This window comes from Eschrichtius robustus, chromosome 2 (genome assembly GCF_028021215.1).
Source record: "Eschrichtius robustus isolate mEscRob2 chromosome 2, mEscRob2.pri, whole genome shotgun sequence".
NCBI classification, from domain to species: domain Eukaryota; kingdom Metazoa; phylum Chordata; class Mammalia; order Artiodactyla; family Eschrichtiidae; genus Eschrichtius; species Eschrichtius robustus.
Genome location: NC_090825.1, coordinates 152,150,268 through 152,175,955, shown reverse-complemented (window position 1 = coordinate 152,175,955; position 25,688 = coordinate 152,150,268). Strand labels below are relative to the sequence as shown.

Genomic DNA, 25,688 nt, shown 5'->3' with positions numbered 1-25,688 from the left:
GTCCAAAAAACCCTCATTTTCTTTTTGACAAATGTAAGGGCATCAGAAGTAACAGTGTGCCAGAAACAATCCCTTCGAAGGAATTTGTTTGGAAACAGTCCAGAAACTTCCATGCAAATAACAAAATAATGCAGATAAAAATATAAGGAGCAAAATCATAATAAATATTTCTAGAACGATTTTAAGAAATAAAAGCCATAAACCTGACTAATACCAGATGCAGAATAAACATAAATGAGTCATTTTTATTCGTTCAAACAAAGATTCTTCTGTTTATACCATTACAAAGAATTTCTTGTTAAAGAAACAGCTAGAATTCAATCGGATAATTTCCTGCTCTAAAGCTAGGTAGGTAGAGATTTTCTGAGGAAGGCAGGAAGAAAAGAAAAAAAAATATGACCAGATAGAGAAGACAGAATGCTTTTAAAAGACCTGTAAAGGACTTCCATGGTGGCGCCGCCCGCGAGGACGGGGACGGCCGCCCGCGCCGCCCTCCCTCCACGGCCGCCGAGGCGAACCGCGGACAGGCCGCTGGCGGGGTCTCCCGGGCCATGCGGGCAGCCCGACGGCCTCCGGGCGGGAAGCCCACCTGTCCGCGGGCGCCAGGCTCCTAGGGGCGGCCCGCCCCGGGCTCTGCGTGACTGGCCCCCTGAAGCAGCGGCGGAGGCGGCGGCCCACTGTTTGCGCCGCATCGCCTCCTACGGCAAGCGGGAGGAGACAGACGCCGCCCGCCCGGCGCCTGCCGTGTGCGCCCGCGCCGGCCCGCAGCCCAGAGCCCCCGCCCGCCAGCCCCCAGCCCCACGCCCGCCAGCCTCACCTACGGCTCCGCCCTGCCCGGGGGCGCGCTGCCGGGACCCAGCCAGGGCCGTGAGGAGGAGCGAGCGGAGGAGAGCCGAGGGGCCTAGCGCCAGCGACGGGCGGGAAGCTCCAGGCGCCGCCCGACCCCGAGCTGCCGCCACCGCGGCCCTCTCACCCTGCTCAGGGCTGCCGCTACCGCTGCTGCCCGGGCGCCGTCGCCGTCGCCGCCGCCGACACCGCCGCCAACACCACAGCCACAGCTCGGCCGGGACGCCCGACGTCACCGCGCGCCGCCCCCTGCGAGATTCTCCAGCCCCGCCCCGGGCCGACGTCAGCGCCAGCCACGCCCCCGCGCGACCGCGCCCGGTCGGCGTCCCGAAGCCTCCGGGGAGTGCGACTCGGGCGCGCGCGGGCCTCGGGCACTTTCCGGGTGTTGTCTTTACTGTGATATCTTAGTTAAGTCTAGTGGGGTGTCCCCCCTTTTTAAAAATTACTAAAGTATGTCATTGTGTTAATTCAACATTAATACTAGAAACAAAAGTGAAAATTCCCATAGCAACAGCTGCTCTTTTTCTATGCTACGTTTATGCTTTTAGAAGTAGTGTAAGAGCTGTTAAATGTGCGTTTTGCACATACTGTGTAAAACACATTGATGGAGAAAGAGCAGGGAATGAAGTATTTTGGCTAATCAAATAATAAACAGTGTATTGATTATCAATGTTCAGAGAAATATAATGTAATAGAGTAGATTAAGCATAAAGGTTATGTGGAATATAGCTTACTTCTATGGCTTTTCAAAATGTGAGCCTGGAGGTGCTGATTCACTCATGTATTCATTCAACAGTTATTTATTGAGTATGGTTCTGGGTACTTTTTTTAGCCTTTGGGAATACAGTAGTGAACAAAGCTGACAAAAATTCCCACCTTCATGGAACTTAACCTTCTGGACACCTTCTTGGGAAATGAAGAGGAATTCAGCAAAGGAGATTAATAAGAGGTTATTGAGGGAGGAGGAAGACCAGGAGAGTGCGATGTACTAGAAATGAAGGAAAGGAAGTTTTCAAGGAGGAGGGAATGGTCAACTGTGTCATTGTTTAAAGATGTGTCAGACTGTTGGGTAAGAAAGAATTCTGCCTGATTATAATGCCTAATAACAGAGAAATGACTAAATGCTTTTTAGTGTGAGATGAGACAAATGTAAGAATCTTTCAGTTTTTTACTTCCTTTGACTGATTTTTAAAAACATATATATTTCATTCTTTATTCTTTTCAGAACAAAATATGCAACCTGGGAGTTTATACTTGTACTAAGGAGAGGTATGACACTGTTGTTACTAATTATATGTACACTTATTTTTTTAATACATGTATCAAATCAGAAGTTATAAAAGTATACAGGGAAAAAAATAAGTCTCTTCTGTCCCATCCAGTTACTCCTGAAGGCAGACACTGTTTCCAATTTGTTGTTTTTCCTGACCAGTGAAATTTTGTGCAGTAACACGGCATTTAGCTATTTTAAAATTGCATAAATATAACAAGTATTTTTATCCCCTATGTATTTTTTTTTTGCAGGCTTAATATTTGTTTTTATAATTTAAGTCTAGCTACCTGCAGATCTTTTTTTTTTTTTTTAAATAACAGCTTTATTGAGAGACAATCCACATACCATACGATTCACCCATTAAAGTGTACAATTAAATTCTTTTGGTACATTCATCACCACGATCAATTTTAGAACATTTTCATCCTCCCAAAAAGAAGCCCCAAACTCGTTAGCAGTCATTCCCCCGACCTTTGGTTTTAAAGCTCTCTTTTTTTTAAAAAAAATAATTACTTAATTTATTTTTGGCTGCGTTGGGTCTTCGTTTCTGTGCGAGGGCTTTCTCTAGTTGAGGCGAGCGGGGGCCACTCTTCGTTGCGGTGCGCGGGCCTCTCACTATCGCGGCCTCTCTTGTTGCGGAGCACAGGCTCCAGACGCGCAGGCTCAGTAGTTGTGGCTCACGGGCCCAGTTGCTCCGCGGCATGTGGGATCTTCCCAAACCAGGGCTCGAACCTGTGTCCCCTGCATTGGCAGGCAGATACTTAACCACTGCGCCATCAGGGAAGTCCTATATGGGAAATTTTTAAAAATATTTCCTAGAAACCACCAGACTCGTTGGCCAGTGTCACATTGACACTTAGAGTTGTAAAGGAGGATGGGTTTGGGTTTGGGTTTGGGTTTGGGAATGGGTTTATTACAACTGGCCCAGACCTCCACGCTTCATCCCTTAGGGTTAAAAGAGGGGCCCCCCTGCTCCCTAAGATCAAGGGTTCTCCACCCCAGCTGAACAAAATAGCAGTCTCTTAACGGGAAACAAGTGGGGATAGCGGGCAATGAACAATGGGCCACGGCTGCGGGTGACTGTGTCCGTTAGCTTTAAGGCCGCCACACAGGTCCCAGCAGTTTCTAACAGTACATGGGATGCCTATCACCCAGCAACCTTGACTGACTAGCAGTGGCACCCTGGAAATGCTGTGTTGGGAAGTACCTACCAATGAAGTACTTGTAGGACCCCAGGAAAGAAGAGCTGTGCTTTACAGCACCGGCTATGACCCAAATAGCCAAGGAGGTAGCAAGCAGCATGATATCTGTACCGCAGATCTTTTCTTGTAGCTGGAAAGCCCCAGCCTGTGATGGCAATTCCTATTTTTTCTTCCCTCTGGAAGATCAGTCCCAACCGCACTACCCCTGCTTCTGCTTCCTCTGAGTCTGAATGTCATCTGCCCACATTGAGGAGGAAAGGAGGAAGCCCAGGAGAGGCGTAGGCAGGAGGAATCCCACATTCCTCCTGACATCTGATTGAAGCACAGGTAAAGTGAGTCTTATGCTGTCCTTACCGAGTTCTAAGTATGAGGGACTGTACTGCACACGCAACCCCAGAATAAGCACTGGAGATAAACCGACTTGCAAACTTTGTATCCGAAAAATCGCCTCAAATCTGAAATCACCAGTATTTCTACGCCATGTTTAGTGTCTATTTTTACGAACCAGTTTTCGAAAGCACCATCAGCAACAGGTCTAGAGCGTTCCTTTCCAAACCTGAATATTTTTAAGCAAACTTTTCATCTTCCTTAGCTAGATGAGTTCAGGAAAAACATTTCATTGATTAAAAGGGCTGCATTACAAAGGTTTGCCCCAAGACAACACAAGCTCCTCGAGAGCAGGGATTTGGGGCTGGTTTGCTCAGTGTCCCCAGCATCTACCCCAGGTGTCCTTACATCAAAGCATTCCATAAATATTTGTTGAATTAATGCCATCGCATGACCGGCCTTCTTGTGCTGTGTGATGTGAACTGCATGACTTTCCCCCTGAGGATTAAGATATTGATGGAGCATCCTTCAAGATCAATGGCATGCCCTAGATGAAAGATAGGGATGTGTAGGAGGAAACCTTGCCAGTCAAAGCTATCGATCTATTCAGTCTTAAGTGGAAACTCAAGAGACATGCACCACGGGAGCTGGTTGTAGGCCCAAAGTCACAGCTCTCCTTACAAGGAACTGTGTCATGCTAGGAAGTCACTTAACAATCAGAGCAGACACGTACATAAGTGTCAGGCCCTATTCCCAGTGCTTTGTATAGATTACCTCACTTAATCTTCACAACAAGGCTATAAAGCAGATTCTGTTACCATCACGTCCCTTTAACCGATGAGCAAACTGGGGCACTGCGTTACATCACTTGCCCAGTGTCACATACAGAGCATCAGAGCCAAAATGTGAACCTGGCAATCCGGCTTAAGTATCCGTGTGAATAACATCTGCATTGCGTGGCCACCTGGGCCTCCCAGGACCTCTGGGATTTCAGTTTCCTCACTGTCTGGGGGGCGGGTGCAGACAGTGAGGAATGATGGATACATCAGGAGGCTATCAAACCTTCTCAGCTGCTTGATGGCTTTTTGAAAAGAAATCTTACTTGGCTAGTCAAATTCATAGAAACAATGTAGGATGGTGGTTACCAAGGGCTGGAGGGAGGTGAAAAGGGGGAATTGTTATTGAAAGAGACTAGAGTTGCAGTTTGCAAGAGGAAAAAGTCTGGAGATCTATTTAACACTGAGTATACTTAACACTACTGAGCTGTACACTTAAAAACAGTTAACAAAAGTTTCCAACTTATGTGTTTAACCACAGGAAGGGAGGAAAGGAGGAAAGGACAGAGGAAAGGATGGATGAAGGGACTCTTACCTGGCAGCTCAAGAAGTAAAACAGAAGCGGAACTGCTGAATCAGTGGGAAAAGGAGCCCAAGGTTCCAGCCTCTCGGCTTCTTTCCCCAGATCCTCCCACCAGAACAGCCCCTCGGGGAGATCATCAAAGCAAAGTTTTAAAACCACTAAACAGGACAACTTCTCAATTCTCTTTAAGACAATTTCAAAAGCCGCGGGTCCAATCACACTCTCAAAAGTCTCCAGCTGAAAAGCCCTCCTGGCCCCTCAAGGCCGAATCGATTCACACTCACCACCATGGTCCTTGAGATTGTCCACAATGTAGCCCCAGCGTAAGTGTCCAAGCTCACAGAGCACCGCCGTGGCCCCCTGTACTCAGAGTTACTCATCACAGCGGTCTCTTGAGCCTCTGTGCGCTGCCTATTTCATCCTTGTTTGTGGAGTGAGAGCTGTGTGCTCACCCGCCGCCCCAGCTCAGAAGGCTGTTTCTACTCCCACCTTAGTTATGGGCGAGGCGCTATATCTATGCCACTGTCACCTGCACAAGGTGCCCAATTCCCCCACCTCGTCTGTTCTGGGGGCTTAACAAGTATCCAGGACTCTCAGATGGAAGGGTGGAGAGGGAGTAATTCAGAAGAGACTTAGGCACAGAGGAGCATGATGATACCCCATCCCTCCCTATCCCTCAACCAGGGTGCTGAGCCATGGTTCCTGATCAGGGAGAGAATGAATGCTGGGAAAGCAGCCAACGCCATAACCAACTTGTAGCAATGAGGGCCAGAGAACTGAGACGAAAGTACGTGGGGGCCATTGGCACATACTGTTCAGTTAAAAAAAAGAAAAGAAACCAGGAATGCTAACTAAAGGACAGAACGATTATCATCTTTGACTGTAAACCTCTCTCTGCATCATCCTTGGGTCCTAAAGCGACCTATTTCCATCACACGCACATTCCACCAGCAGCCGAAACTCACCTCAGCACCCATGCTATATTCTGACCCAGTTTACATGGAGCTGACTGAAAGGCAAAGAATAAGAAAATGAGGCATTTGAAAGGGAAATCCATGCTTCCTAGTTTAGAGCTGCACAAACTCCTTTGCCCACCACAGGAAGGGATTAGGCTACTCAATCCGAGTAACCCATTTCTCTTTGTTTGGGAACATGGTGATTCTATTCAGAGGGCATAAATAAGATAAAGGACCCACGCATACTAGATTTTTCATTTGGCAAGCAGAATAAAAATCTGAACCTATACCTGTGGGAAAATAATCAATTTTTCATAGGCTTATTATATAGGCTTCACAAAATCTACTGCACACATATTTTTAAAAGTAAGAAAGCGGCTTTTTAATGATACTTAAAATACATGGCATGGCAAGAATTATTTAAAATGTGTTTCTGAGGCCTGAAGTTTGGTACTGCCTGCTAAAATATAGATGATTTGGATAAGGCTGTCTTCTCGGGATAAACGTGAGACCTAAGCGCATCTTATCATAAAACTAATAGGAAGGTTGGTATTCAGGCAGTTAAGTAATTGGTATAAATCCTCCCAAGATATTAGATCCCCTGAACTCGCAACAGTTAGTGGTTGTTCATTGGCCTGTGTGCATTAAATAACTCCCCTTAACCCAGAGGCCAGCAATCCACTGTTCACATAAAGTCAACACAAAGCAGAGCAAGAGGAAGCAGAGCTGAATCCAATAGATATATGACCACGACTCACCCAACAAGTGTTTTCCGAGCAGCACGCCAGGCCTGGGAAAGTGGACACGTGATCCACGGGGTCTGGATGCCCAGTCTCGATCCAAGCAGATTGGCTCCGTTTTTATGAACCATCGGCTTGATTGTCCACATTGGTGGGCATGCTTTTCGCAGGAACACATTTCTGTTCTAAGCGGAAGGCTATGCGCCTACACCTGTGACCAGCCCTGTATGAGGAGTGTACGTGCGTGTGTGCGTGTGTATGCGTGACTGAATGAATGAAAGATTTTTAAAATGTCTACATAAAGCAGATCTAATATACGAACATCTCCATTTACAAAAAGGCTTTCATTTTTTTATCATGCAGCAAGTCACTGAAATATTACACTATTTTGTGTCCAGCAACTCCCTTCAAGGAGCTATGAAAACATGAAGCATCACTGATGTCAGAAGTCACAGTCTAGCCGAGAAGACAAGTGACAGACCCGAAACAGAGACCACAGCAAATGTCTGACACCAAGTGTAAAAGCTTCAGGAGTTCACAAAATCCAAAGTCACTAAAAGCCCAAGTTGCTGAGAGGACTTGGAGCAGTGGGCGTTAAGAAGGGCAGCAAAGACGGTAGGCTTTAGGTTACCAAAGGGACGGAGGTGGCGTTTCACGGAGGTACAAAAAGCAGAAGCAATGACTTAGAAGCAAAAAGAAGCCTTCTGTTTGCCGATAGCAGTGACAGCACCTGCCCTGATCAGAGCCACAGGAAACAGGGCTCATTATAGGGTGGGGACTCGTTATGAAGGGGTAACAAGCTGCCCAGAGAAGTTGATTTGTTACATTAGGGAGTCATTTTAGGATCCTGAATGGGAACAACCGGGTGTTCCTTCCGTATGGTGAGAACTCACCCCAGGATTCCTTTCAAGAGCACGCTCCCCTTGACACTGAGTTAATGATTTCATTTGCACTCAGCTTTCCAATATCCCACCTCAGTGGTTCCCAACTTATGGACCACAGAGTTATGGCAGAGGTCCCTGAAGGCAGATAAGCACTGCCCAGAAACGACTTGCTCCTGGCATATTGCCGCTGTCTCCTTCTAATATCTGTAGATACCATGTGAGCCATAAAACGCAAATTCACTCCAAAGCCACAGTCACCTGAGTTGCCCCAGGCGCCAGCCTATGGCTGCACATGGAGTCACTGTAACAGTAGCCCAGATGTCACTAGCTCCCACCTCCCTGCTGTTCATGCAGGACTTCAGCCTCCAGTAAAGTGCCCCTCAAGCATTCCTAGGAGTTCCCAGGGATTTGGTGCCTGAGCCTGCGAACAAGGCCGTCGTCCTCTCAGCGGCCACTGGGCGGCGATGGGTCCACACAGCTCCCTCTCCTGCGCCTTCAAGCACCCCGAGGCCTCCGCAGGCCAAACTGCAGGATGGTCCATATGGAGTAGGGGAAACATCTCATTCCTCCTGGGAGCTACCATTCCCAAAGCAGTCACACTGGTGCCATACACGATAGCTTACCGAGGGTATTTTAGAAAAACAACTCTGACAGTTGTTACTTACAGCCCTCAAGCTGTGAATGAAAACTGTATGTGAAGGTGAATCTAGCGGAGGTTGGACAGGAAGAAAAATACCAGGGACAGAGCCCATGCCGTGCTCACAATCAACCTTCCCATAATGTGCTATCAAAATGCACATCATCCTGTTTGACCCAGCAAATTAAACTTCTAAGCACACAAGGAAGTGAAAAGTGTAGGAGGATTTTCAACGCAGATTATTTGCAAGAGTGAAAAAGGAGAAACACACATCTCCTAGTACAGAAGGGGTTAAATTATGACACACTGACAGGGTAGAATACAGGCAGCTGTTAAAAACGATGACATCAGCTTGGAAGTACCACTGGAGAGCTCTGCGATGCATCGTTAAGTGACACAATGCCAGTTAGAACAGCGCTCCACAGCCTGTTAGGAGGCGGGGTGAGCAGCGGGCAGGCCAGCGAAGCTTCATCTGCCGCTCCCCATCGCTTGCACGACTGCCTGAGCCCCCCGCCCCCTCCCCCGTGGAACCATTGTCTTCCAGGAAACCGGTCCCTGCTGCCGAACAGGTGGGGGACCGCTGAGTTAGAAGACATTAGGGACAGCGTGATCGCATTTCAAAAGTGTGGAGGAGGGGCCGGGAAGAGGTACATATGGATATTATATGTCAGGAACAAAACCTATGGAGCTACTGACAACCTTTCTCCCTCATACCCATGCCTGAAGGGGAGTCTTTTTTTACCACCCAGATCCTTTATGGAACTGATCTGGGAGACAGTAAGAGAGATAAAGAGTCCTCAAATGGCCAGATTAGTCTTCATGAGAAGAGATGAAAGAGGAAGTAGTGGATGAGAGAGGCAGGCAGCCAGCCAGCCAGCCAACCAGGAGATGGAAGAAAAGAAGTACCTGGAGTTTTTAAAGACGGGGGAGGTGGAGGTCCTGGAGCAGCTACTGAAGACTTGGTGTACGGGAGAGAAAGCTGGGTGACGTAGGTTCAACATGTTTGGCCGTGTCATGTGCTGTGTGACCCCTCCACAGAGTCTACAAATACACCCAGGACAAAGATCTAGAACACGCATGAGGTTTTGAGATCAGATTGGTGTTTCTTCCCCATGTTTCTGTGCTGCCCATGAGGTGAGAACAAAAGCTAGTTTAAGGTTGTACATGTATGAAAAACGCCAGGAAAGACACCCCAGAAATTGTCCCAGCGGTAACATCTGTCAAGGTTGATTAGGTACTGGTGGACTTTGTCACAACAAAAGTGTATATCACATGTATAATTTTCATGGGCATGTATTTTACTTTCACTCAGGACAGGGGTTTAGGTGAGGCAAGCAGGGTAACTACAGTGCAAAATTGAAGGAGACACTGACTCTCAGCGTCTTGCTGGTTCAGAGCCGCATGTAAACACCCCCGTGAGGGAGTGCCTCCTTCACTTAGCGCCCTACCCACCCTGCTTGCCTCACCCCATCCTGGCTCTGCTTGCCTTGTTAATCACAGTTCTGAATCTCATTGAAATTCAAACTGGGATGCTATCTGCCACACACACTGCATACAGAGTACATTGCCATTCTGAAAGCACTTTCGTATATGTAGTTCACTGTCTCTTCATGACAATCTCAGAGGCAAATGAGACTAGTATTGTAATTCCCATTCTACAGATGGAGACCAGAAAGGTTAAAAGACCTGTCCAAGATCACACTGCTAAGTGACAGCAAACTCAGTTCAGCTGAGTTTGATTACCATCCCCAAGTATTTCCATGACCCCACCCACATACAAAACAAACAAAAATTATCACTCATACCTATCAGGAAAACAATGAATCTCTGAAGTGAACCTAGCCCAGATATTCATGTCTCCCATCAAATAAGGCCCGGCAGCCCCCATTTGCCCCCTTGGAAACCACGGAGGCAAAGCCCACAGAAGATGTAAGCAGCCTCTAGCCAAGACGGCGCCCCATGAGGAGCAGCCCCTCTGGATTCTCGAGTAGCAGCAGGTTTTCAGGACGAGCAGCAGGCCTTCACGAGGGCCTACAGGCAGGTCCGCGGCTGCTGGCTGGCACCAGGTGTGAGCCATGGGAACTCTGGGAGCTGGGCGGGGGGGTGTGTGTGGGGAGCATCTGCACAGGAGGCATGAGCCTAAGAGAATCTCTCAGCATTGGACATCCCACAAGGCGTACATGCAGCTACTGGTGGTCGGCACTTCCGGGTTTTCGCCTTGAGGTGAGCGGAAAGGAATAACACGGCACCACTAGCCACCGGCCTGGAGCTCAGCCAGCCGGCCTGGCAGCCTAGAAATTTGCTTAAGGAGTTAATCCAGGCAGACCCTGAACTACCCTGTTCATCCAGCTGTGTTTCAGGGCACAGCACGATTCCAACACTGCATGTAATAAAAATGAAGACTACCCCTCCCCCTGCCCTCTGCAGATTCGTTTTTCTCGGGTCTCACTGGTACTTTCGTTTAAAACTAAGTTTAAAAATAAAGAAATCAGCAAACCACACTCATTTGCCAAGTGTGCTTTTTTTCCTTCCTTCACAAACCTAAATCATACCTGGCAGAATTCATGCTGTTCTTGTTTACCTGTTCCTCTAAGAATATGAATCCATTTCTCTCTAGCCTGGGTTTTAGGTACATTGTTTAGCCAAGCCTTTACCTCCCTCTTCTGTTAAAAAGAGGAAAACATACAGCAAACTCAAGTTCTATATTTGTGAAAATGTTAAGAGGAAACTACCCTAGGATGTTTACACAAGCTGTGTAAAGTGGCTTTAAAGAGGCTCTAGTATTCCAGTATTACCCATACTACATTCGAATTAATACTTCCCAGAAAAAGTAAACTTTAAATAAGATCCAATCAGGATCAATTGCACACCCACCTGAGGAGCTGAACAAAATCAATGGAGCAATTCTTTGGTCATCGGACTAAAAGATTCAAGATTGACTTTTTCCCCCTTTTAGTAAAATATGAAACTCCCTGGTAACCTGAAGTATTATTGGGTCCTGTATCTTGCAAGGATTTATGCGCAATTTATCTAAAAACTGCCTTTCAACAGCTACACGAATGGCTGAAATTGCTTGATCTCGTCAGGCAAAGAGTTTTTAAAAACATTAACCTCAGAAACAGAATATATATATATGTCTGTCTCGTGCTAAGTACCAGAGTTTTCAATCATGACATTAAATATTCCTTTGCAAACTCAGCTATATCCTAAAACAGCCAATGATAACCTCTTGCAATACTCAGCATTCTGTGGAGAATTGAGTTTCTAAAGGGCCATATACTGTCCTGAACGTAATGGGAGATCCCTTTAAGGGAGTTTTTCCTTCTGAGGAAAACAGTTGTACACCGTGGACTACTGAAAAGCCCCGCTGGGCCTGTCTTATTTATGAGATGTTTCCACAGCGGGGTCTTCTGTGTTTACATGGCGCTGCTCCTCTTAGTGAGGGTGACCACTACCGAGCCTTGGATTAGGCTCTCAGCGTATATACACACACTGCCAACCGGGCACCATGACCCTCACTTCTCAGCGGAGGAAACAGTGTTAAAAGGAACTTACCCGAGGTGGCGAAGCTCGGGGAGGAGCGGAGCTGGGATGCAGTCCCAGCAGTGAAACCGTGAGGCCTGTACTCTCCAAGGCAAACTCCGCCCAACCCCCCACCCCCACTGCCTCTTTGAAAACCTCCTCCTTACCTGGTAGGCAGGCACACCTGAGACCAGTAGTTCCCTGGGGATAAGAATCACCCGGGAAGCTTGTTCACTCTACCTTCCCAAAGCCCCTTCCCTGGAGATTCTGACTCAGGGGTTCCAAGCTGGACCCAGAAATTGTCTTTTGAACAAATGATGCAGGTGATTCTTATCATCAGAGGACTGTGGGAACGGTCTTAGATCAGGGGTGGCCGGGGCCAGGGAGTATCTTTGGCTTTGTGGGCCATTAGGTCTCTGTCACAACTACTCGACGCAAAAGGAGCCAGAGAAAATTCATGAACGAACTGGTCTGGCTGTGGTCCAATCATTTATTTACAAAAACAGGCGGCTGGCTACAGTTTGCTGACCCTTCTCTTAGACCATTCATCATACCATTAAAAAAAGAGACATTAATGCCTGCTATTTGTCACCTCACTAAGGCTATGTCTCAATCAGGCAATTGACCCAATGAAAATCCTCCCAACACCATGAAACATCACTCTCATCAAGAGGATAAAGTCAAGGTTGTGTCTGCCCTCTCTCAAGCAAGAACAGATGGAATTTACATGAGAGGATGCAGTCTAAGCCAGAGAGTAGAAGCACACTGTATTTTAATGTACAAGACACACTGTATTTTAAAGGACAAGCACACTGTATTTTAAAGGACAAGAATGAGGTGATAACTATAAGATGCTGGTGGAGAGTGTGGCGGGTTTTCTTTATGCAGTGGATTTTCTAGGGCCCCCAAAACTCTTCCTGCATCCTGGGAATTACTAGCTCAGACCACCATATCATTTTTCCCGGTACCTATTGTTATATTCTTTTTTTTACTCCCTCATGAGGATGATTGATGCTCAGCTGAATTCAGAGGAGCGTTTGATTTGCCTGCCATCCTCTGGGAATACCCCTGCTACATGCAGGAAAAGTCACTCAACATCAAAGATCATTCAGCCACGGATGTGAGAGCTACTGTCACCTTATAAAGCTTACAATAGCCAGCGTCCTCTTACAATTTTCCCCAGCGCAAGCTACAGAGCTGGGGAGGGTTGGAGGGAGCACGGGTTAATACAGTGGAATTTCCTTTGGCACCAGCTCCAAGCAGTCTTTTAACAGAGATGTTTAATTGATCTTTATTGAGCAGAACCTTCCCTTCTGCTTATAAAAGAAATGATCACTTTTCCCTCGGGTTCTATCTGGAGAAGTTAATAGCCCCCGTTTTCTCTTACAGCAGAGATACTTAATGACTGGGAGACTATCGTAAGTAGAGTTTATTGTCCAAAATACAAACCCAGTTCTAATCAACCTGCACAGTGAGATTGCCTTGCTTGTATCTGTTGATACCTGGAGGAGCTTTTCCCAACTGACGAGCGCATTGTTCCTTCCACTCAGGCTCTGCTGTCCAGTTAACAAATTGGATAGCGAGGTAATCTACAGGCCTTTGCCAAAGACCGCTGAGGATGCCCTAATGTGTATCAATTTGATCCTCACATGCAGTAGCTCCCAGATGAGGCCCGAGAGCGGAGCCATAATCATTTGCGTACACGGTGCAGGAATATTTTGCAGGTGTGAAGACGATCATTGCAATACTTCCAGGATACAGAGACACTTCCGGGATTCAGTACAAAGACAGCCGTTACTGCTTGGCAGCTATGAAGAGTGATGGAAAAACAAACAAACAAAAGTAATACTTACAGAGTTCCTTTAGCTCGTTTATAAAGGGCTTTATTGATATTAGCGTTACTTTTTGAAATAACTTCCAAACACAACAAGCAGGTATTAATATTTCCGTTTTAGAGCTAGGAAATTTTGTATTAAATGTTCTGACTGCTGTGCTCCTTGAGGACTAGATTTAGCAGTAAACTAGAGGCTAGGACTTGCTGCTACAGTAAACTCTTACTATTTGGGAATTTGTTCTAGAGATACAAATTTCCTGGGTCTTTTTCTTTGTCCTCTCCTCCTTCTGGCTGCCGGCTTTCCCCACCTGCCACCTGCCACGCCCTCCCCGGCCCTCCAAGTTGCCATCCTGGCATGGCAGGCACCGTGACCATGATTTCTGAACCACATTTTGGAACCTGTAGTATGAAAAATACCAGTGTTCTTAGGTGGACAAGAGGACAGAATTTTTGAAACCATGATTGTCCACAAAAATCGGAGATATGTGATCACTCTTATAGTGTCGCTCTAGCATATTCTCCAATGACGAGCAAAGGAAGGTGTGGAAGGGAAGCACCTACCATTTACTGACACAGTTAATAGGAATATACTCAAGGCAGGTGTAAGGCCCGGGCCTGAGGTCTTCCCGGGAATGTGAGAGGGAAGGAGGAGGGAGGCTTTATACCTGAGATATTGGATTCCTTTTTTCCCCCCATTTTACTGAGATATAATTGTCATATAATTTTATATTAATTTCAGGTGTACAACATAGTAATTTGATATGTGTATAAATTGCAAAATAATTTCCACAATAAGTTTAGTTAACATTTACCGCCTCACATAGTTACAATTTTTTTCTTGTGATGAGAACTTTTAAGATCTATACTCTTAGCAACTTTCAAATTAAATAACAGTATTGTTCGGTGCTTTGTGTCCACCTAGAGGGGTGGGATAGGGAGGGTGGGAGGGAGATGCAAGAGGGAGGAGATATGGGGATATAGGTATATGTATAGCTGATTCACTTTGTTATACGGCAGAAACTAACACACCATTGTAAAGCAATTATACTCCAATAAAGATGTTTAAAAAAAAAAGAAAACAGTACTTTTAACTAGAGTCATCACGATGTACATTACATCCCCAGGAGTTGTTTCTCTTATAACTGCAAGTTTGTACCTTTTGACCACCTTTCCCATCCCCCCTACTCCCACCTCTGGCAACCACTAAACTGTTCTCTGTTTCTATGAGCTCAGTTTTCTTCGATTCGTATACGTGAGATCATACAGTATTTGTCTTTCTCTAGTTTCACTTAGAGTAATGGCCTCAAGGTCTGTCCTGGCTTTTTTTTGCATCTGGTATCACAGTTAAACATGGTTAGAACCATGTTGGTGTTGTTACCAGGTCCTTGTCAGGTGTCATGGGCTGAGTTGTGTCCACCACGGAATTCACAGGATGAAGCCCTAAATAAACCCCAGTACCTCAGCATGTGACTGTATTGGGAGATCAGGCCTTTAAAGAGTAATTAAGTTAAAATGAGGCCATTAGGGTGGATCCCAGTCCAATCTGACTGGTGTCCTTATAAGGAATGCAGATTAGACACACAGAGAGACACCAGGCCTGCCCAGAGGGTGAAAGCCCTGTGAGGACACAGGGAGAAGGCGGCGCTCTGCAAGCCAAGGAGAGAGGCTGGAGCGGGCTCTTCCCTCAGGAGCCTCAGAGGAAACCAACCCTGCTGACAACTTGACCTTGGACTTCCAGCCTCCAGAACGGTGAGAAATAAATTTCTGTTGTTTAAGCTACCCAGACTGTGGTGTTTTGTTATGACAGCCCTAGCAAACTCATACAGATACCAAAAATTAACGTGGAATGAGGCCTGGAACACCTCCCGCTTACATGTTGTTTGCTACATGCCAAATACATGCCAAATACTAACTCGATCCTCACCATAGCCCTATGAAGTGGGCACTATTGTTCTCACCCCCATCTTACAGACAAGAAAACTGAGGCACAGAGATGTTCAGTGAATTGCCTAAGGCCATACATCTGACACGTGGAAAAGCTGGAATTTGAACCCAGTCACCAGTCTCGGAGTTCACTGTTTTGTCTCAATTTTCTACCTGTTATCCCCCAACTGATCATCCACAAACCTTCCAAAACTGGCTCAGGAGGCAGAGTGGAAAGCAAACCTGAGGATACTGTGCCCCACTCTTGAGAGGCAAGGACTCACAACCTGGGAAGCTTAGGAGGGACAAGGAAAGCTGGTTCATCTCAGAGGCCCATGGATGGAAGGAAGAGACACCTGGGCCTGGTGAACCGAGGGCCTGCCTGGAGGCAGGAAGGCTTTTCCCATGTTGGCTGTCACCCTGATCCACAGCTCTGCCATCAGGTAGCCTTGGGTTCCTCCAGGCACACTGGCCCTATGAGTACATGATGTATTACAGGCTGCTGGAGCATATTGGATGTAGAGTCAGAAATGGTTCACTCCCTCTCCAGCAGTCATTTCTCCAGAACAAGCAGGGAAAAATTACCAGACAGGGAGGTTCACCTTCATCCTCTAGACCCGGGTTTCTCAGCCCCGGCTCTAGTGACATTTTGAGCTAGGCAATGTGTGACTTTGTTTCTTTGTTATGTGTGACTGCCATGTGCGCTGTAGGATGTTTAGCAGCATCCCTGTCCTTACCTACTAGATGCCAGTAACACATCAGCTACTTGTGACAACCAAAAGTGTCTCCAGATATTGCCAAACATCCCCGAGGGGATAAAATCACCCCCATTGAGAAGCACTTCTCTAAGAGAAACAGAAAAAGGTACTTCCTCAAGACACCATTTCCATCTGTCAGAAGGCTGTCATAATAATATATGCAAACGTTCTACATTTATGGTGTTGTACAGTGCACAACCTGCCCAACTGCCCATGGTCATCCACCTCCTCCCTCCCTCTCCTCAAGCTTCACAGGAAAATGAGGCTAATCTGCCCTACACTTTATCGTTCCTTTCTACTTTCCCATATTTCTGAGATACTATAAGGAACCCGAGGGCTTCCTGGTCTAAACTTGGGGTTCAGTTCGGGATTGACCTTTCTCCACCCTGAGGTAAGGATTAAGAAAATAAAACCTGTGCTGATCCTTCTGATTTTCTAGTTCAGCCATTAATGTGACAGGCATGAGGTGCTGATAAAGTGGCCAATTTATTCAATCCCTTTAATGGAGAGAAAAAGTTTAAACTTGTATTGGTTTAGCTTGCCCCAAAAGCAACTATCAAATGTTGGCAGGATACAATGAAGGCTTACCTTGTTAACATAGTTAAGTCTCTCTCTCTCAGAACTAGCCCATTTAGCTCCAGGTTCCTTAGCGCACCCGACGCACTTACACAGCATTTAAGAGCTTTACACAACTGGAAGGTCACATCTTTATTTCTTATCGCAGGAACACGACTTCTGTAGACTTTATTTCTGTCACAACCTAAAGCAAAATTATTGTAAAATGAGTGATTTAAACCATACATTTTATCATCATTAAAAAGCACCTTAAAAAGAAAAAAAAAAAAGCATCTGCTCTGTGCTAAGGATAAGAAACGACTCCTGCCCTTAAAGCCTGCATTAAGGAGGGACATGAAAATTGGAATCACATGAGATAAAGAAGCATAACCTTTATGCACAGAGGTTCCTTGGAGGCAAAATGTTATATCTAAGTGACAGCTTCATGATAACCCTGAAGCAGAATCTAAAAAGTTGAGGCTATGCAGAGGTGGAGTAGGAGGTGCATTAACTGCAGAGGGAGCACCTGTGCAAAGACACTCAAGCCTGACACCTGCTGGGCACTGTAAATACTGCAGGTGGGGATGACTAAAGGCCAGGGGTCCAAGTGTGAGAACAGACAGAAAGGAAAATAGAGATGTTGGCGGAAGCAAGCCTGGGAGACAGCATGGCTTGTATCCCACAGGTGATGAGGCCTGGGGTTACCACTGGCTAAGTAAGGGTGCCTCCGCTGATTAGAAAAAGGTGCCCCGCTGCTGAAGGACCAATTAGATAAAGGGAGTGATCCCAAAAAGCTCCCCTTCCTCAGGGCCAAAGAGCCCCAGGAGGCTTGGCCGAGCACAGTTCAGACTACACGCCTCTGTGCAGAGCACACGCTGGGCGGCTAGTATGCACTAACTCTGTGTGGGCAAGCCATTAGCAGCATTATTTTAAGCGTATCTTTTTATGTTAGAAGATCACTCAACCCGAGTAGGCAGATGAACTTAGAGGAACTGAGCCCAGGGGCCGCGAAACCACCCAGGAGCTTCTGCCATAGTCCGGGCAAAATGTAATATGGATGAAGAAGCAAATTGAGGAGGAGGCCAAAATCTACGAGCTAGACCCACTGGACTGAAGACATAAAGTTCACTGAAGGAACTCTGAAGAGAACGGGCTCTGCAATAAACTTTTCTTACATTCAATGTAAAATATTAGGCAAAATTAAGTACAGTGGCCTTTAAGGTCCTTTCAGCTCTAATTTCTTTTGATTTCTAACTTATTACTCTGGTTAAGTAAAGTCCCTTCAGAGGTACAGAACAGTTCCTACACCTGCATTGGATGCAAAGAATAATCTGACTTCTCTTCACCAGGGGATGAGTTGAACTGTCCTTGCAGAAGAGATAACAGATGGTGTGAACCCCAGATCCTAGAAAAAGGCCAGGCACACGATAAGTATTCAGCTTTTTGAAAACAAATGAACAATCATTTCCTCTCCTAGATCTTCACACCCTTCCTCTGCTGGCTACTTTCTTTCAGCTTATCAACATCCTCAAGTATACCCACTTAAAAAACTCTCAGACCTATGATTCTTTGGATCTTCTTGTGGGTAACTTAAGTCTCTCCCATGCCTTCAAACTCTTAGAGGAAAACATAGGCAGAACACTCTATGACATAAATCACAGCAAGATCCTTTTTGACCCAGCTCCTAGAGAAATGGAAATAAAAACACAAATAAACAAATGGGACCTAATGAAACTTCAAAGCTTTTGCACAGCAAAGGAAACCATAAACAAGACCAAAAGACAACCCTCAGAATGGGAGAAAATATTTGCAAATGAAGCAACTGACAAAGGATTAATCTCCAAGATTTACAAGCAGCTCATGCAGCTTAATAACAAAAAAACAAACAACCCAATCCAAAGATGGGCAGAAGACCTAAATAGACATTTCTCCAAAGAAGATATACAGATTGCCAACAGACACATGAAAGAATGCTCAACATCATTAATCATTAGAGAAATGCAAATCAAAACTACAATGAGATATCATCTCACACTGGTCTGAATGGCCATCATGAAAATATCTAGAAACAATAAATGCTGGAGAGGATGTGGAGAAAAGGGAACCCTCTTGCACTGTTGGTGGGAATGTAAATTAATACAGCCACTATGGAGAACAGTATGGAGGTTCCTTAAAAAACTAAAAATAGAACTACCATACGACCCAGCAATCCCACTACTGGGCAGATACCCTGAGAAAACCATAATTCAAAAAGAGTCATGTACCAAAATGTTCATTGCAGCTCTATTTACAATAGCCAGGACATGGAAGCAACCTAAGTGTCCATCATCGGATGAATGGATAAAGAAGATGTGGCATATATATACAATGGAATATTACTCAGCCATAAAAAGAAATGAAATGGAGGTACTTGTAGTGAGGTGGATGGAGTTAGAGTCTGTCATACAGAGTGAAGTAAGTCAGAAAGAGAAAAACAAATACAGTATGCTAACACATATATATGGAATCTAAGGGAAAAAAAAAAAGGTCATGAAGAACCTAGTGGCAAGACGGGAATAAAGACACAGACCTACTAGAGAATGGACTTGAGGATATGGGGAGAGGGAAGGGTAAGATGTGACAGGGTGAGAGAGTGGCATGGACATATATACACTACCAAATGTAAAACAGATAGCTAGTGGGAAGCAGCCGCATAGCACAGGGAGATCAGCTGGGTGCTTTGTGAACACCTAGAGGCGGGGGATAGGGAGGGTGGGAGGGAGGGAGATACAAGAGGGAAGAGATATGGGAACATATGTATAACTGATTCACTTTGTTATAAAGCAGAAACTAACACACCATTGTAAAGCAATTATACTTCAATAAAGATGTTTAAAAAAAAAATGTTGACCCTGATTTATCTAAGTAGTGGCAGTTCATTTAAATTTTATGTTTTTCTTTGTAGTTTTTCCCCTTTTTCCCCAACATCTTGGAATAAGAAGTTTCACAGTGAAAAAAAAAGTTGTTGCTAAAAATCAGGTTAACTAAAATGCCTATTGTGCTACTGTGAGTCATTTAAATTCATCAGTACTCTTAGAAAACTTTTAATAACAAGAGATATGTGTTCCAGGAGGACAGTTACCATTAGAATATTTATCTCATTTGGAGAAGATCATCCAATAGAAATCCCCTCAACCTTACTGAAATAAATGCACTAGAAAAGTTTAGTCACTAAAAGACATGCCTTGAAAACATTAAAGCATTTACAACTTCAACTGCTGCAGTTGAATATAATTCCAAAGACACTCAAATTTTAGAAATGTAAGGCTAGCATGATATCACCTGACCAGAGTAAAAACAATGGTTTCCTCCTTGGCTCTTGCATCAGATGTCAATTCCCACCCTTGCCCCACTTCCACCTGCTCTATTTTTTAATCACACTGGTGGATCTCAAAATATTTCCCTATGAAAATAAAAGGTATAGAAAATTATCGTTGGTTTTTGATACGATAATTTAATAGGGCTATCTGGATTAGGCTGAAGATGATCTTAAAATAAAGAAAAAATATTGCTAGGTAAATTAAAGGAGAAAACTAGGAGATATGATTAAATTACTGAGGGATTATTTTAAAGTCTTTAAGACACTGTAGGAAAACAGATGAAGTTTTCCAATTAATTCTATCTGTTCATTAGCACAGGTTCGGCATTACTTCAAATTTCTGTTGGGAAAGCAGCTCCAGTTGCTATATACAATACAAAAAAACATTTAAAAAGCATCTTAGTCACACTGACCTCTTCTTGATTAGTCCTAATATATCAGATTTTAATATATGCAAAGTCTTCCCAATAAAATGGGTAAGTTGTGATGTATTAAAAGGAATACAATGCATCTTTTTCTAAAACAAGAAAACTAATTATACATATGTGTATATATACACACCCACATATATATATTAAATTATACACACACATAACACCATACACACAAGCAGAGAACCCCAAATTAGATAGAACTGGCCAATAAAGTAGATTATATCTCCCTGGAAGTCACAGAAATGCAAAATAAGACAATGCTATTAATTAAGTAGAAAACTGGAACACAAAATTACATATAAAATTATATAATTATATGTTAAGTTTTGTGTGCATTTGCGTGTGTCAAAAACCAAATGAAACATACTAACATATTAACTGGTTGGTGTTACGGATGTTTAGAGATTAATGTTTTTTCATTTGAAAATTTCCTCATAGAAAATGGTCGTGTATTATTGATTGTGTATTATTTTTATAAGAAGAATTTACTTCGAATTTCTAAAAAGGAATAACAGATATATGCTTGCATAAAATGTCAACAGAGTCTATTCTAATTCTGAAACAAGTTGAAAAAATATTTTCTCAAGACATTCGGCAAGTATCACCTAAAATTAAATAGACAAGTCATCTAACTTTGTGTTCAGCTTGGCTTTCTTCATCTTCTGTAATAACCACATTTGTGGAACAAATTCCTATCAAAGGTTCAGACCTAAACAAAAACTACTGAGTAAAAACACATCTGTTTTGGCTTTTTCTCCGAATAGTTACCAGTATTTGTTAAAATTGAGATCTTTATATTAAACTACACGCACAAATAAACCCTACCAGGACCAAATGTTACAAAATACAGCATGAGGCAAAGCAAATATATTTCACGACAATAAACTAGGTACCTTCAGGAACAACTTCATTTCTTTTAAGCCATCGCGATAAAACTGCCAATAAAATCATGTCCAGCTTTTTATTCTACAATGTTTTGAATTTCCCTAAAAACATCAAAATATTTCCTATTTCCTCAGTTAATAACCATTTCTATATTCTGACATGGCACTTTATGTGGGCAGTAAAGAAATATTAAAGCAAGCAGAAGAGTGATTAAAAGCAGTGACTAATGTCGGAGAGAGCTGGGTCTGAATCTTCAGTCCTGACTCCTAATTTTATGGTCATTAGAAATTCCTTAACTCCCCCTGAACATTACCTTTCTCACACATAAAATGACAGTAGTAATATTACACCATAGAACTGGAAGGGTAAGTCAGATCACGTATATATAACTCTTAAATTACTATATTAATTATATTAAGCAAGCAAAACTATGCTAACTAAAAGAAAACAGCCAATGGTATTGATTCCCAAGGAAATGGAGGGAAGTAATGAAGGAATCCTTCAGCCTTTGAATAATAGTCAAGTTTTTCTGTTTGTTTAACCTATTTCCATCTGAATAAGTCAAAGGCGAAAAAGAAATCAATCATGAAGTCCAGTCTGGAGATAATTCAAGAAATCAAGAGATTATATTACAACTAAGTCATGCAACTCAGGTGGAATCAGTAAATAGATTTTAAAACAAACTGGGTCTGGGTAATAAGTAGGAAAACAATACTGTTGCATAGGTCTCTTGGGTCTTTGCTGAGGTCCACAAATTCTCACAACTTCCGGTGACTAAACAAGTGCCTATCACTTCCCTAAGGAATGGGAAATAAAAGCAATAGGAATAATTAAACTTGGTCCATGACCAAAGGTAGAGTAACAATCTCTAGAAAAGAAGCTTACTGGTCAATACTCTTCAACCTCAAATTTGATTTCTCACTGAGATACCAAGAAAAGTGTTTGAGTTTGGCAATCCCAAGAAACTGACATTTTCAAGTCAATTATGATACAGTTTGGACCTTACCAAGTTTCTAAATGTACATGTTGTAAAAAAAAAAAAAAAAAAAGGCATACCACAGAAATAGATGTGGGTAGTGGCAAATCGCTATGTTAGAACACTGAACCTGATTCAATTTCAGCCAGATACTTTATATTCTGCTCAAATTCAGTCTGTCTCAGATACTTACTGAGAATAACATTAAATTAACACCAGGTTGGGGGTGAAGGGTTTAGCCTTACTGACCCATACAATAACTGGTCTTGAGAACACTAGGAACACTGTTGATTCTGTACCCCTTATACTCATTGAAAGAAACCAACATTTCCAGGGAAGTCAAGACCAATTTGTCTTGCCAGATGCTTAGAACAAGGAATTACAAAAGGACAGTTTAGAATATACTCCACCTTCCTGGGTCATGTGTTGCTGTCATCAAAGGAAAAATTCATTTTTTCCTCTTTTGGAGGAGAGGGGGTGAACAGGTGGTGGTTGTTTACCTGAATACAGAATAGACTAGTATGAATAAAATAGAATGAAAAGATGGTTGAGAAAATACATAAATAGAAAAGTCTGAGCTGGAAGTTTCTGGTCCCTTGCTTTCCGGTCAGCCTGTACTTTGGTCCTAATGTATATGACAGTGTCCCAAAATGCTTAGTCTACATTCATCAGGATTATGTGCATGTTGCATCTAGAGCACTTAGAGCAAAATTTTTCTTCAAAGAATTTTACCTTTAGGTTGAAAAGAAATATGTTCCTTGTAACATGGTATAGAAAAATATTCCACAAATGGGACTTCCCTGGTGGTGCAGTGGTTAAGAATCCACCTGCCAATGCAGGGGACACAGGTTCGAGCCCTGGTCCAGGAAGATCCCACATGCTGCGGAGCAACTAAGGTCGTGCACCACAACTACTGAGCCTGCGTTCTAGAGCCCACGAGCCACAGCTACTGAGCCCAGGTGCCACAACTACTGAAGCCCATGCGTCTAGAGTCCGTGCTCCACAACAAGAGAAGCCACCGCAGTGAGAAGTCCGTGCATCACAAGGAAGAGTAGCCCCCGCTCGCCACAACTAGAGAAAGCCCGTGCACAGCAACAAAGACCCAACGCAGCCAAAAATAAATACATAAAATAAATTTATTTTTAAAAAAATTCCACAAAATAAATCTGATCATCAGCGGAATAAAATTTCTGTGCTGCCTATTTTATGCCAAGGGCTAGTCTAAGTACTGTAAACAAACGTAAACAAACACAACCTTTGGACCAGAAACCAGGTTCTTCAAACGACACTTGAAAACCTGAGATCCTTTAGGCATCCCATAAAATTTGTTTCTTTAACCCAAATTTCACAAAAAGGCAAAAATAATCATATTCAATCTGAGTAATTTAACCATGAGAAAAGTGCCCAACGCAGAGAAGGTTATATCTAAATATTTGTTTAGTGAATAAAAGACACAAGAGGTGAACTGCTACAGCTGGCCAAGACTAGAGCAAGAACAATTATCAGAAATATACAGGTTAAAGAATTTCTCTAGTCAGAAAAAAAAAAAAAAAAGCTGGATATTTTTAAATGTCTGAATGTTTGTTTCGCGGGGTTAGAAGGCAACATAAGGAGAAGTGGTTCAGTACCCTGGATAGCTCCAGGGAGGCACAGTTTCTCAAGTCCCCGATCTACTTAGTTGCTGGTGTCTTCCAGCTGCAATTTCCCTGTTAAAGGGCTCTGTCATTTTTAAGCCAGATTCATGCCCCATAAAAACAGAGTAGACTCCTCAACCCCATCCTCACCCCGAAACACATGGAACAAATACGCACACAGAGAAGTCTAGCCTGTTCGTTAAAAAGAGTATCTTCTGTCCTGACCAGGGAATAAACCTGTCACTTTAGAAAACTGATCCAGGAAGTCTTATCTCTTGCTGTGTGACAGCTGATCCTGAGAGGGCTCACCGCCCAGATCTAGAGTAAGGGTTTACCCACGGGATCGATAAAGTAGCTATCTTCGAGTTGAAGTAAAACGTATTACCAAACCATAATTCAGTGTTATAAACTCAAATCAATAAATCTCTTTCTGAAGAAGACTCTACCGGAAGCATAGTACCTCTCCATAACATTCACATAAGTGAAGCAACTTACCCATGAGCTATGACTACAAAGTCGTGGTAATGATTATAAAGTAACAAGAACTGTAAAGTAAAATGACACCATTTCATATCTCAAAACTATACAGAGCTAAAGTAAAATACTGACAAACAAAAGAGCCTCATCTTTACTATTCTACTTATTTTGCTTACCTACTGAGTTCCTAAATCTTTGCTTGTTACTATACCGTAGCAGTCATCTTATGGTTGGACATTTATTTGCATAGTTTCTCCCATACTAGATTGCAAATTTCTTGATAGGAGGGATCACGTATCATTCACCATGGCCAATGGTATCCTGGACACAGTAAATGTTCAATAACTGTTTATTGAATTAAACTGAGTTGAAGTAACTCATCTCTGGTTTATGAAACTTCTGTTTTCATAGCGATACGAGTGGGAGCCATCCCAGGACACAATCATGTCACTGTAGAGAAAAAGGAAGAGTTGTTGGTTCTTATAGTAAACGTAACAAAGAGATTTGGGGCATCTGGAAATATTTACCCCATAAAGAATCCTATGAGAGAAAGTAATACAAACCATACCTTCCCTTCTGCTGAGAAATCACAGAAGATTCTATTTATGTCGTATTTTTTTTTTCTATTTATGTCGTATTTTTAAATCCCCAAAGACTGTATTATGAGGGAGAGAAATATAAAAACAATTGAACCCTTGAGGAAAACACAGGTCAAAAGAGATTCCTTTTAAAGAAAGAAAAAGGAGGCAGGGAAGAAAAGCAAAGGGGGAGAGGAGGAGGGAGGGAGGGAAGGAGAAAGGACAAAAAGAAAGATGATGCTGTTAAAAGTGATGCTGGAGAGTAATGAAAGTTATGTCTTGACAGATGGTGAGAAGGTTAGGAAAAGCAGCACCACCCAAAAACTGTACAAGTAGAAAATAAGCTTATTCTTGTTGGTCCATGGATTATATTACACGGAATAGAGGAATGGTGGGTATGTATGTTTGTTCGTTTGTTTGAAGATTACTTGTTGGGCAAATGCTTCCAGGAAATGCTTTGGGAGAGTTCACTTAGATATCTTGCAACAGACGCTCAACTTCAATAATCTCAAAAACTGCCCAAGTTTTCC

At 43.5% G+C, this 25,688-nt stretch overlaps 1 protein-coding gene across 1 annotated transcript in view; it reads right to left on the bottom strand.

Annotated features, from left to right (window-relative positions):
• The window catches only part of LOC137759769 (ELKS/Rab6-interacting/CAST family member 1-like), a 186,402-nt gene that overhangs the window by 137,307 nt on the left and 23,407 nt on the right, over window positions 1–25,688 (bottom strand).